General features: G+C 51.4%; 1 long non-coding RNA gene across 1 annotated transcript in view; it reads right to left on the bottom strand.

Annotated features, from left to right (window-relative positions):
* LOC106901166 overlaps positions 1 to 10,980 on the bottom strand; it is a 51,519-nt gene extending 40,539 nt beyond the window's left edge. The window contains exon 1 of the long non-coding RNA XR_001414265.1: positions 10,482 to 10,980. This is a non-coding gene — a long non-coding RNA (uncharacterized LOC106901166). The remainder of the gene's footprint in view (positions 1 to 10,481) is intronic.
* Positions 10,981 to 14,284: the final 3,304 nt, after the last annotated feature.

Consider the following 14,284-nt stretch of genomic DNA (forward strand, 5'->3'; position numbering starts at 1 on the left):
CGTGGGAGGATGATGGTGTAGCAAGTCCTGTGAGGGAAATCCTTGCACTGGGGAGGAGCAGCCATGTCCCCGGCTAATCCAGCCACCCTATCTTTCTGGGAGGCTTGGAAAAGTAAAGGCCAAGGTTGTGTGAATCTCTATTCCCTTCAACACTCGATTCACACTGCCGTGTGTGTGCATGTAGGGTAACCCAATGCATGTGTGCCCTTGAACACAATGTGGAAGGAGGGGGTGTCTCCCTGATGGGGAACTGGCTATAGTAGCTGGCTGCAGCCAGTGGAGATGCTCCTCACAAGACTCCTTTCTCGCCACTGAGCCCCACTTCACTGAGTACCCAGTGCAGGACAGAGGGACTTGGGTGAGGGAAGGAAGAAGTCATCTGTGGGATCAGAGAAGAAATGGACTGGGACTCCTGCTTGGCACAGATTCACAGTGTGGTGGGGAAGGGACAAGTCCCTCTTGGGACAGGCTGGTGGCTGGGTGCACAAGCAGCTGGTCAAATCAGCTTGGACATCACAAGTCCGAGGGGCAGCCTGGCACAGACTTCTCCCACCCCAGCCATGGCCAACCGCCCCCTGGGAAGGAGTCACCCATGGTGAGAGGAAGGGAGAAGTGGTGCTGCCAGCAGCGGCGAGATGCTGGGGAGACCAAGGGCCACAAACCAGTTGGGGCTGCACTGTGTGCCAGCCAGGAGAGCTCACATACGGCCTGCTGCCCTTCTGTCACCCCGCAAGCCTGACACCTTCTTCTAGAACGTGCTCTTGGAAAAATGTAAGACGAAACAGGGAGGGAGGAGGGAAGCAGAAAAAGCCAAGCCAAGGAAGCAGAGACTAATGGCAGCACCTCTGGACTGCTAATTCACACCTCCAGCAGCACCCAGCAGGCTGGGGAGGGAGCGGGAATCTCGCCATGGGGACCTGCACCCGCAGGGAATGGCATCCTGCCTTGCTCCTGAGGCCTGACCCACGCTATTACAGCTGTACACAGCTCCGCTGTCATCTGCGCCTCCCTGGAGGCCCCGCAAAGAGGCTTGTGCTGGGGGCGGTGATCCCCAAAGCGCAGAGCCATGTCCCCTGTGCCGTGGCCCTAAAGCTGCTGGCCGGCGCTGAGGAGCCTCGCTGGGCAGAGAGCGGTGCTGCTGGGGGCTGAGGATGCTCTCCCCGAGGGCAGCGCCAGGACAATGCCCTGACAGCATCAGCCCAGCTGCCTCGGAGTGCCCGGAGGCGCAGTGGGCAGCAGGCAAGGCTGGAGACCCTGAGCAGAGCCCAGCTCTCCCACTTCCCGGCACAGCAAGCTCCCGCTCCCCCAGGCCCACCAGCCAGCCCCTGCCAAATCCATTTGTCCAATCTTGCGCTTTTTACTAATCCTGTTGAGCCATCCTTTAAGTTGCTCTGAGGCAGAGTTAGAAAATACAACTGATGCCTTAAGAAGCTTCCCCTGACCTTGCTCAATTCAAGATAAAGGGCTTTGATTTAAAAAAAAAAAAATATTCAGTGGGGGTCTGTCACTGATCCATCGCATGGATTAAAGGAAAACAAACAGAGACCCAGGATGCAGCCAGTGTCAGGTGAGCAGACAGGGCAGGGAAGAAGAGTTACAATCAGCATGGGGGATGAGACAGAAGAAAAGAAAAGGACAGAAAGTGAGAGGGGAGGCAGAAGAAATGCCTTCTCCCTTGCCATCTCCACACTTGACTACTGGCAGAAAAGCTGGACACACACATGGTGTGACACATGTCCCACTACATTCCTTGGTCTGTAAGGAAGAGCGAGGCAGCTATATTGTCCCATGGTGTGACCAGGCTGGAAACAGGCTGCTGGGACTGGAGAAGAGCTCCTTGTCCTGTGAGAGGCACCCAGTGGTGAGCAGAGACTGAAATCTCAAGGCATAAATGGCTGCTACAGAGATCTCGCCACCACCGTCTCTCCTGACGCTGTTCAGGCCTTTCTGCCTTCACCTTGCCCCTTCCTTCACACCAAACCTCTCCCCTCATCTCCCCTTGCTGACAGTACTGTCCCTCAATCTCCCTGCTGCCTGTCCTGGCCCAGGTCACATTTGACAGCCTCTAAGCGGACTTTCCACCACTCACCTCCATCCCCTACAGCCCTTAATTCAAAAGTTACTCGAAACAGTTTTCCTCTGTAGGAAATATCATACGGGCTACTGAGGGCACCTTCTTCTTTCCCTGTACGCTCCAAAACCACAAGGTTTTTGCGCCCTGCCAGGACCTTTTTCTTCCTGGCATGAGCTGTTTTCCTCCCTCTGAATCTATTCTGTTTGAAGACCACTCACAAGATGGCTGGTGTTTCATTTTCATTCGTCTTTTCTCCATCACCTGGCTGAGGGCCTCAGCTAGCCACCAAATATGAGAAAATCTTAATTTCAGCAGGGCTTTTGTCACTAAATCTGTTAATCTGCTGTAGAAAAGCCTAGTCCTGACCTGGGAGCTGACTCTTGAGTACTTCTTTCAAGTGGGTTAAAATGTCCCTGTGCTGTGCTTAGGCTCGAGAGCCTCCTCATAGGAAGTCCATGTCCTCTTATCTTCTCCTCCCACTCTCCTCCACTGCCCATCACACCAGCAGAATATCCAAGCCATGTTTTCCCAAGACCCTCATGACTACAGACTGTCCCACCATCAATCTGCTTAGCTGAACATCCTTCAGTCAGAGCCCAAATCAAATCTCCACCAACTCTGGCCTTTCAATTCCTTCACTCATGCTGTATTGACAAGTCCCTACTCCTGCCCGTGCTGACCACCACTGTCCATGCTCAGAGAAGCTATCCCCACACCCTGAGGTCCACTTCAAAATTCCCTTTCCTATTTTTCAAGCCTCCTAGGATCCTTCCCAGTCCTATCTTGATGGCCAAGGTCACCCACAACTGGTTTCAGAGTTTTTGCCCAGCTTCTTCACCTCCTCCTACACCATACCACTGCAGCTGACATAAAAGCCTTCACCTGTGTGGGACCTGGCACAGCTCATCTCTGCGATGTCACTTCCCACCTAGAAATGCCCCATGTCTTTCTGTCACTATAGAGCTGCACTGCTGTAGCCAAGAAAGAGGCAGCTGATAGATGCAGAAAATGAAAGGTGAAGGGCTACCGGAAAAGAGACAATAGAGACCATAAAATGAGACAGGTCTATAAAACCACGGATGACAGGAAGGGTAGAAGGATCAGGTGTTAACTGTCTCTTCCCACCCAAGAACCAAGGGTCAGGAAATTAAACCAGAAAGTAACAGGTTCAAGACAAATGACAGGAGGTCTTGCATTGCAATGCTGCATGTTTAGGCTGCAGAGCTTCCTACTGTGAGATTTTGTGGATGCCAAAGTTTTACCTGACTTCAAAAACCTGCTGGACAAATCCAGGGAAAAAATAAATGCATAGAAATCTATGAAATGTACAACAGATTTTCTGGCACAAGGTCCCTCAGCCACACATCACTGGAGGCTAGAAGAGTGTTCAGAGGAAGTTCTCCTACACAGTGGGCACAGTCTTTGTGCTCTTCCCTCTTTCAGCCACTGTTGGAGATACTGGACTGGGTGGATTTCAGACCTGGCTCAGTAGGGTCCTTCTTATATTCCTACGGCTTTCCATAGCCAGGCTGGCCCAGAAGTCACTGGCAAATAGTGGCTATGAGCAACAATATCATTTCGGTGCAATTGATCATATTTGAGATGGATGGACAAGGGCACAAACAAGAGAGCCCATTCCAAGAAGAATTTTATGTTCCCGCAGCCTTTAAACTGGAATGAGGTCTGAGGTCATTTAAACCAGTCATCCCAGCACAGGTCCTTGCTGGGAATAACATCCATGCTTGAGTGCTAGCCTCCTCAATGCCTTGTTCCAGAATTTTTAAGACCAAATCCCCTTTCCCTATCAATAAACACAAAGCCCTTTCAGCAGACCATCTGTAACTGGGCCAACCCCCTTGAATTCCCTTCTATTTCCCTGACCTGTCTATCACACTACTCACGGCAGCCTCTCCACACTAATCCTTTTATTATGATCTGACTCAATTTTCCTGGCCTGTGACTGCAATGGGGAAAAAAAGGAGGGGAGTTAATCCTTCTGACCTTGTTGTCCCAATTCTGGACCAGCTGTGACTAGGAATTCAGAGGAAAGACTGGTCCTCCTGACCCCACTGTCCCCATGCCAAGCCATCTTTGTCTGGAAAGAGGGAACCACTCACTTCAGTAGGTTCAGCTTGTACCCTCCTAGAAAGTTGTTGTGGCAAAGCCCTTTTTCACCTACAGGCACTTCCTACAGAATTGTTTCCTAGGCTATGTCTCCAGCCAGAGAGGATGGAGAGACAGAGGGAATAATGTCCTCCACCTCCACCAGACACCGTTTACTCATTCTTTCTGTGCCACCTCTCTGCTCCATCAGCAACAGTGTCTGCAGGTTCTCCCCAGCCGTGAGACAGGGAATCAATAAAAGGTGAAAGACAATCAAATATCTCTCAAAAATTTCCTGGCAGTGCTGCATGTGAAGAAGAGGCCTTGCAGATCACTCCACCTCCACAACTTGCCAAGTCTAGCTTGTTCCCTCCACCCCTTTTCACCACCATGTGTTTCCTTGCTGCAAGCACTTGCATCTCCATAAACCTGCCAGACTATTTCATAGTTGGTCTGAGCACTCACACCAGGAGGCTTGCGCGTATCCTCAGAGTCAGCCAAATATTCTCCTCTTTGCTCAGCATCATCCCATAACTCTGACTTTGCCCATCTTTTGCCACCTTAACTAATCTCTTCCTTTCCCTGGTGTTTACAGTCCTCAAATGCTTGTAAACTGTTATTGTATCATCATTTAGCCAAGCTCTCCGTATTTAGTTCTTTTAATCTCTCCTCATAAATAAGTATTTCCAGCCCTTTCATAATTTTTGTTGCTCTTCTCTGAATTCCCTCCAATTTATCACCCTCCTTCAGCTAGCATAGCACCCGGGTTTGAATGCCAGGTTTTCCAGACTCGTCTCACTAAAGCCTTGGAAATAGTATGAATTGGGCCTTGTGCTTCAAGGTTTGATGTTTCTGGAGGTACTTGAGTGCACAGATGTCAGGAAAGGTAGCTCACTTCATACATGGGGTAGTCAAGACTCTCTCTTAAAGCACAGGACCTCTCTCCAGGGAGAGGAAGAAACACCTTCATGAGGGGTGGGAAGAAGAAGATACATGGACAAGTAGGATGGATGTTCTCCAGCTGAGCATGGCATACAACTACAGACACTTACATACACACCTTGAGAAGAGACTTCACGTCCAAGAAATGGAAAAGGTGTATATACACATGTGCTCCACAAATAAACCCACAATTACCTGCATCACACTCAGGTACATATAAATATTTACACAGGAACACATATAAGTGGATAATACAGATGAAGCTGAGGCAGGAAGGACACACATGTGCACACAGACTTTGTGCACGCACAGATGTAACCTGTGCACACAAGAGGACAGGGCAGACAAAGCCTAGCAGAAAATCGTTCTCCCCCTGTTTACAAACATACATGTTCTCATGCATAAACCAATCTTCCCAGAGGAAGGATAGCTCATGGAGTCCTCATAGTAACCTAAAAATACACTGGCAGCTCTGACCCATCTGGTCTACAGATTGAGTGCATGACCATGTAAAGAATGAATACAAACATGTGACACCTTGCCTTAAGGCAACTGGTAGCCTGTACATCATCCTCAGGCAGAGTCTGCACATCTCTAAGGCCTTCCATGGTGATCAGCTTATCACCCAACTCATTCAGAAGTGAGGTGAGTGCTGAGGTGTATAGAGGGGAAGGAAGGAACTTCCCCACAGGCCATTTGTGGCAGAGCAAAGGATCTCTCCTGCTACTTTGTGACCCCCTCCCCAAGTCACGTTGCTGATGATCCTTCCTCACAACAGTATTTGCTCCATCTCTCTGCTATCAGATTAACTGACATCCACAGGAGGTAAAAGCACCCACAGTTTCTTGCAAACAGTCCTTCCCCTACAGCTTACCAAAATCAGGTGGTTGTTAAGCTTGTGTGTGGGCGTCTTGGCTCAGAACATGAGGTCTTGGCCCCCAGACACATCATCTTACCTTTGTGAAATTCATGTTGCACCATCAGCTCCCCAAAGCATTGCCTGGAACAAAATTCTGTGCTAAAGGGCTGAGAAGCTGGAGATGCACTCTCTGGGGTGACTGCAGATGGGAAGGAACGGCCTCAGCACAGGAGGATGAATAGGTGTCACCTTCAGCAGCAGGACAGATTCTCCTATGGGGTTTTGATCCCGTGCCTGTCTCGCATTTGGCACTATGCTATAAGGCACCATGTAGCTGCTGTGTCTACCTAAACTAGGGCTTCCTGGGAACCTTAAAGACTTCCTTCAAGAGGCAACATCTAGGGACCAAACCCACCAAGTCATTCACCCCAACCTGGCTCCTAATAGCTTCTTTCCCACCCCTTATAATGCTGTGAAAAGAGTGACAACTTCCCTTCCCTCCTTCTGTACCTCAGCTGGTCAGCTGGAACTGGGTTTCCTCTTGGCTTATGAGTGTTGAGCAAACGAGGTCATTTCTCCTCAGTGACAAAAAATTAATTGGTCAGTCTTGTCTGTGAGAAAAGTGGTTCATCTCAGGCAATGGCTAGGTACACCTGAGATCCCAGGAGACCCAAAGAACTGCTATAAGCCCTTAAAGAGGAGGTCAGGGAACGACAAAGCAAGCTACAAAACTAATGCCGACTGGGGAGCACAGGAAAGCCAGGACATGAATGCAGCTCTGCTAAAGTGAAGCTGTAACTGCTGCCAGACCATCTCGCCACTGAAGCAAGCACAACAGTCTTTGTCACCTCCAAAGTGCCAAGCTTGACTCATCTGGGGCTTTAAATACAGCCTTCATCTGGTTCGCAGCTGCAGGAAACCCATCCTGGCCCAGCAGACAGAAAGGGCTGGAGGTGGGTCACACTCCTTTGGTCTGCTCCCTGAGCTTTGCCCTCGCCTTTCAGCCCAAAAAGAGGATTTCACACACACCCCAGCATGGAAAGTGGCATCTGTGCGTTCATCCTGCCTCCCTTCAGTAGCTCAACTCCACATCCTCCTTCACCCCTCTTCCCACACAGAAAGGCACCAGGGGACACTGAGCTCTGCCCCTGCAGAACCCTGAAGAGAGCTCAAGCACCGGCTGTAACTCAGCATGGGGACCAGCCTGGACAACCCCCATGAGCAGAACCCGCAGTGCTGCCGGCTAAGCTCCAGCTTCTCCCATTTCTGCTGGCAGCCTGGTATCCCTCACTGTTCAGGACAGCTCTGCTCCTCCATGAAGGAGAAAAAGGAAAAGCTCCTCTGTTCTCAGAAAATAGGGTATTTTCTTGGAGCACATTTGCTCTGCACCTAGGCTGCTCCTGTCCTACTCTGGTGCCTGGGCATGGGTGAGGGCTGCAAGTGTGTTTTGGGGGACACCACATCCCTTTCCCAGAGCAGGGTGTCTCTCATCAGCTCACAAGAGTGTGAGGACAGAGGTGTTCCCTGCATGTCCTCTGCCCTCCCTCACACTAAGAAAAAAAAAAAAACAGCTTAGCCCAGGCCCACACTTACAGGGGACTGAGAGAAAAAAGACAGTATTTGGGATGAGGGAGAGAGCAACCGGGTCTTTCTCTCCCAGCAAATGTGCTGATATTTTCTGACACAGCTGCTGACAGCACTGGGAGGTTTCAACAGGCCCTGATGTGACCACTAGCTTTTTTCCCAGGTGACCAGTGCTCTCCACCACTCTTCAACAGGGTCAGTTGAGGCAGCTGCACTCTGCCTGGAGCTGCAGCTGGCTTCTGACATGACCCAGGTAGGAGCAAACATCACAGACACCATCACAGCTACACTGCCCCCCCCCTCCCGCCTTCCCCCTCTGCCTGTGATTTTCACCTTTCCCATTTTAACCGCAAGTTGCCCCCAAGCAAGAACTACACCCCGTATGCCCCCCTTTCCCCAACGCCCTCTCTACCCTCCAAGCAGCTTCTGCTCCACAGCTTAGCTTTGCACCGGCGCAGCGGATCAGACAGCGTATTCCCAAATACCCACTTTGCCTGGAGCTGGGTGAAGAGAGGGAAAGGCCACGCATCCACCCTTCTTCCCTCGGTGTTGGAGTTTTTTGGTGGGGGAAGAGCAATGAAGGCAGCTTGCTTCCTACCGACACATCTGCGTGCTTGTGGGTCGGATGCCCTGAAGGCCAACCACATCCCGAAGGAAAATTAAAGGGGTGAGGAGGGTGGCAGGTGGGGAAGGGGCTGAGGGGGGGAATGAAGGTTTCTAGGCTGGGGAAATGGGTGGGATTAAAGTGGCTGTTTCTCACCCCCAGCACCGCATCGGCACCCCTCCACTCCCTGCAGCTTCCTCCCTGCTGCTGGTACAGTCTGCACAGAGCGGGGGGAGGCGAGAGGGGGGCTGTATTTAAATATATTAATAATGCATGCTCCATGCAAATGAAGCTCCCTTTGAATATTACATTAGTGATGCTGTCAGGCTGCGCTTCCCGGGACCCAGGAGTGACGGTGTGTGTGAGGACTGGGGGGGGTGCGGGGGACCAGAAATCCCCCCTGTACCTTGGCACAGCCCCCTTTCTCCCCCTCCACCCCAGCTCCCCCACATCACACACACTCCCGCTCCCTCCCACCTCCCAGGGCATGACAAATTCCTTGGCTCAAAGCATGCAATGCAGCCAGGCTCCCCAGTCCCCTAGGTCCCCTCCAGGGACTCGAACCCCTCCGCTCCCTACTCTCTACATAATCTTTGCACCCCCCCCCGCTCCAATCTCAGCAATCCTCTCCCTGCTCCATAGCTTGGTTTCTTGCTCCCTAACTCCAGGGTAGGGGAGAAGGGTTGTGCTTTCCAGCCTTTAGGGGAAAAGCGGGGGGAGCAGCTCCTAAGTCTGGCCTGCACATGTGCACCCACTTTGTGTGCACCCACCGGCCTCCAACAGCAGACACTCGTGTGAGCCCAGAGTGGGTGTAAATGGACGGTGGGCCGTGCAGGGCTGTGAGACACACGCACCCGCAGCGCAGGAGCGATGCTCTCCCCGTCGCCGACACCTCCTTCCCTGGGTGCTCGCAAGGATGTTTGCAAGCATATTGTTTGTGCACAGCCACCCCCGCCTGTGCACACAGACACACATGTGTGCTCGCATGCATGCACGCAGAGGTAGGGGGGAGTCACACCAGCACACACAGGAGAGGGCATTACGCACAGCAGCTCCCGAATACGCTGCCTGCTGCAGCATGAGCAGATTTATGCTGCCTTTCCCCAGCCAGATCCAAGCTCTGGAATGGGAACAGCAGCAGCTGTGCACTCCTGCCTGTCCTGGGATGAGAATAGGATGCGTCTGTTCATCTTTCTCCCCCACCCCCATGCCTCCTCCTTCCCCCTCCTCTTGCTCCCATTCATTCATTCAGCTTCTCCTCCCCCCATCCCATGCCCCAAAGCAGGAGGATCCTTATGCATAAAAATGTGGGCATGCTTTCCCTGCTGGAATAAATGGGTACGCAGACACCCTGCAAGCAATGCATATACACGTACATATGCATCTGAGTAGCTGTCCTGGGCCCCTACATAAATATCCAGCTCCCACCACCACACACACACACACTCACACACCCGACAGACACCACGCAATGACTTTTCTGCAGCCAGTCAGCCTCCCAGCAGAGCAGTGTAAAAGCAGAGCAGCGATTTATTCACTCCCCTGCATCCAAAACAGGCAAATGTTCACACACCAAACACACACACACAGATCGCTGTCTGCAAAGGCTCCCCGACAAAGTTTGCAAGAGGCAGGGAGCAGGGGGCTGTGGGATGAGGCTGTCTCCTGCTCCCTCCCATAACTGCAGGCACTATACATACATGTTTGTGTACCTAGATCTATATATGCACATGCATGGGGGGGGTATATATCTATAGCTATACCTATACATATGTATGTTTATGCACACAAAGACAAGCACAGATATATATACATACATATATATGTCTCCCCTCCTCTTGCAAGGTCTGAATAGAAGCAAACCAGTCAAACCCAGCTGTGTGCAGCAAGCCCTGGACCTATTCAGCATCCCTATCCTAAGCGAGTGCACACACACACAAACACACACACACACACTGAAAGGGAGACCCGTCTCCAAGCCTCTTTCCCTCCCATCACCCCATGTGGGCATTATCTCCCCCTCCCTCCCCCCCAACAGTCACTTCCCCATCTCCCTTGCACTCACCCCTTGCCTTCATCCTCAGATCAGAGACATCCACCCCCCCCAGGGGGTGCATGCGGGGCTGGAGGAGAAAGGCAATCCATCCATCCTGCCCTTCTCCCCCCTCTCGGTCCTTCCCCTCCAATCTCAGCCGCTTCTCTGAGAGGCGACACAGACGACAACAGGGAGCCGAGGACACGCGAGGCAGCTGCACAAGGGCTGCACTCAAAAACGTGTCACACACACGCGCGCACACACACACACACACACATACCTGCTTCTGGAGGGGCGATTGCTCCCAGCTTCCATACGGGGCATGACAGAGACGAAGTGGAGGCACAAAAGACCCCTGTTCTTCAAGCAACTTGCAGCCCTGCGGATGCGTGTTCGGGGGGAAGCGGGGCTGGGTTGGGAGGTGGGGGGTGGGGAATATGCCCCCCACCTTGTGTCACCCCTTGGAGCTGTGCTGTCCCCTGCCCCACAGCTGTCTCATTCCTGGCTGCACCTAGGCAGCGCTCCCAGCCACGCACACAGGCGAGCACGACAGGCGGGGACGGAGCAGCAGTCCGGGGAGGGCACGCACAGCCGGAGGATTTGCTGCCTTCGCCGCATCCGCATCACTGGGGGAAGAAGGCAGAAAGGGCTGTATTGGCATTTAAAATGCGAGTGATTAATTCGCCACAGGCTCGGCTGATAGGACTCCGGGACCAGAGCCGGCACTGCTTCTCCCAGCTGGGAAGGCTGTGACGGGCGAAGGTCCCTCTCCCATGGAGCCAGCTCCCAGCTCTCCTCGCCCGCACAGCCACCGCTCCGGTGCAGGCGGAAAGGGGTGGGCCTCCACCGGAGACATGAGCAGGCATGCAACAGCTGCCGGGGGGCTGCACACCTCCGAAAACACACATGCACACCAGCAACAGCTGCTGGGCAACTACACACACACACACACACAGTTTTCCTTACAACAGCTGCTGAAGAGCTGCACACAACATGCAACAGCTTCCCAGGATCACACACAAGCACCAGCTGTGGAAGAATATCACACACACACACACACACACACACACACAAAGGCTACAGCTTTTCAGAATCAAGTCACCCACATGAAAACACAACAGCTGCCAGGAATGACACACGTACAAGCAACAGCTCCTGAGGAGCTACACACACACACACACACGTATGCATGCAACAGCTATACACCTTCTAACACAGGTACGTGCAACAGCCACAGGGAACTACACCTTGAAACGTGCCCCTGCAGTATTTGCTGAGAAAAACAACACATAAAACTGCAACAGGGGGAAGCTGGGGGGAAACCTTTCATCCGCGCACAAATACACGCATGCGACTGCTCTGGGGAGATTGTCTTCCATACACCCCCTCAAATGAGCACACGCAGAAATGCTCCTCAGAGATCACCTGTAACCACATACCCTCACGTACATGCAACAGCTCACAGGAAGACCTTCTACCTCCCTGTGCCCAAACCCACACGTGCCAGTGCTGATGGAGGTCTTGCCTACAGCCAGAAACAAAAATCCATGTGCTCCAGGTGGTGGGGAGCCAGGCACAGCTCAACCCCCAAAACAGGCACACTGGCAATAGCTGCTAGGAAGCCACCTTGCCAAACGCAGGGTGACTCTTAAGAAATGACTCCCCCAGCCCCTCCACAGAAAGCACAAGCAGACATGACAGCTAGACATGAATAATCCCTGGACAGACATGCAGAAGCACAGACCACCACCGAGGGGACAGGGTGCATCCCTTGCACTCACCGCGGCCGTGGAGGGACTGCCCGTCTCACTCAGACAGGCGCAGACATGCAACAGCTGCAAAGAAACTTAGGAACATAGGACATTGGATGGGAGCTGGCTTCCTGGGATGTGCAATCCAGTCTCCTGCTATTCCAGGCAACCACATCAGATAATCTTGCTCAGAAATGTCTCAAGGTCCATCCTAGTGCTATGAGACTATTTGCTCCCTGCTCAGAGGCTGTTCTGGCCCCTGGCCACTCTGATGTTAGAAACCTGCCCCAACACCTACGTTTACTTATGACCAATTCACACCCACATGTTTTTGTGCCAGTTGACTGTGTCCTTCACAGGGGCAGGCGGAGAGGATGCAAGATCAAGTGGCAATGCTCTGAAGCCTCCACTCTACAGCTGAACAGGCACCATCTGCACCCCTGCCTCACACAAACACACACGCACTACAGCTGGGTGAAGACATTCCCCTCCACGTAAATATCAACAGGCTTGGAACGGCTTGTAGGAAAACAGACACCTAACTCTGCCACCCATGGCACTCACAGGCACCCAGGTACAGACATACAAACTCATGTAACCTCTGGTGGGAAACTAATTATTTTCTTCATGCAGTCCAAGAACCACAGAGAAATTACTCTGCCACACACACACCCCACTGAAAGCAATGCTGGTATTAAACACTTTATATAGTGACATCCAGTTGCACCTAAAGAAGCTCACCTGTGTTCCACCTCCCCAGTGTGCTAGTTATTACACAAGTGCAGAACGATGTAAATATCCTGTCTATCTCACACCTGCAGACCTATGGAGGGGAGTGAGCTCCTTTGACCCTCTGCACGTTTTTCTCTCTCTTGGGAGAGAAATAACCTCACGCAAGTTCAAACCCAGCAAAAACAGGATTGCCCCATGCCTTCTCACATGCATACAACAGCCTCAGGGGCAGGACACCAAACTCATAAACACTGCAAGTGGGGCAAACAATCAGTAGCCCCATGGGAATGAGTTGCCCCTCTCAAAACACGAGCAACAAGTGCAAAGCATCCATCTACATTCCTCACAATCAAATCCCAAAGATGTAGCAAAAGTGGCCCCAAGCGTCACACACCACCCTGATGGCATGAAAAAACAAGCTGTCTACCACGTACAAACACACAGGGGCATCAGACCTGTTGAAAATGACACACAGGAAGCTTATTGTATCCTCTTTTACCTCAAACCTTCAAAATCAAGTGGGAAAAAGACACACAGAAACACACACGCTCCTCAGAGAGACAAGAGGTGAGCAGCTCTGAGGACATTTCTGGATGTTCCCTGGACCGTTTGTAGATGTCTGTTCCCAGTGGATTGAATGCCAAAGCTACTAACTCCACCTGGGGTGAGAGGAGAAGGCAGCTTCTCTTGCAGCTGAAAACTTCAATTTCTTTGCCTTCATCACTTGTGACCTTGGGCTTTTCCTCCAAGCATTTTGAAAGCCAAATTCTAAAGAAACAGAGACTTGCTTCCATCTTTTTCTACCTCTTCCAAGGACAGACACTATCTAATCTTGGAGGGCGTTGAAGCTGGAGGAAAAGTTTCCAACTCCAAATCAACACAGGATTTGTTCCTGCTTGAGTTCCTCCAGGATCATCTTGCAGTCAGTTCTGGATGGGTCTCCCAGAGGCTCTCCTGCTGGCAGAGATCCATTCTGGACTCAGAAGTGCTGGGGCAGGATCCTTGTGCTGCTAGGGCCTGTGGGTGTCAAATGGACCTCGCTCATATTCCCACTGACCCAGGAACAATACTGAAATCCAGCAGAACAGCCCCAAGAGACAAGCAGAAGTAATCACCACATCCCCAGTGGTGTGGGACATTTGGGTCCTTGATCTGATTGGAAGCCAGGGCCCTGATGTTTATTCATCCCTTTGCAGATGATCATCCAGAGGGTAGAGAAGCTCACCCACATGTTTATTTTGCAGAGGCTCTGACCTTGTCAAAAGCCCTGGAAAGACTCTGTTGTTTGTTACTTCACAAGTAAAAAAAAAAAAAAAAAAAAAAACAAATTTTTTTAATTCCTAGGGAAAACCTATTAATTTTCAAAAGAATTTATTATGAAGCCTTCATATTTGTAGAGAATACGTATCATTTTGTTTACAGGATCAAAGCAACATGGAGCGAGCTATGAATGAGATACCACTTAGTTTTGATAGTGGTCTTTTATACCAAATTCTGCCAGATAAACTTTGTGTTTCCTCTTGTTAAGTGCGTCTTGAAGCTTTAGATGGATACTGCTCTGTTGTACCAAGCTCTGTCAAATGAATTTTGGATTTGCTGT

Source organism: Calidris pugnax, unplaced genomic scaffold, assembly GCF_001431845.1.
Source record: "Calidris pugnax isolate Ruff unplaced genomic scaffold, ASM143184v1 scaffold44, whole genome shotgun sequence".
In the NCBI taxonomy this organism is placed as follows: Eukaryota; Metazoa; Chordata; class Aves; order Charadriiformes; family Scolopacidae; genus Calidris; species Calidris pugnax.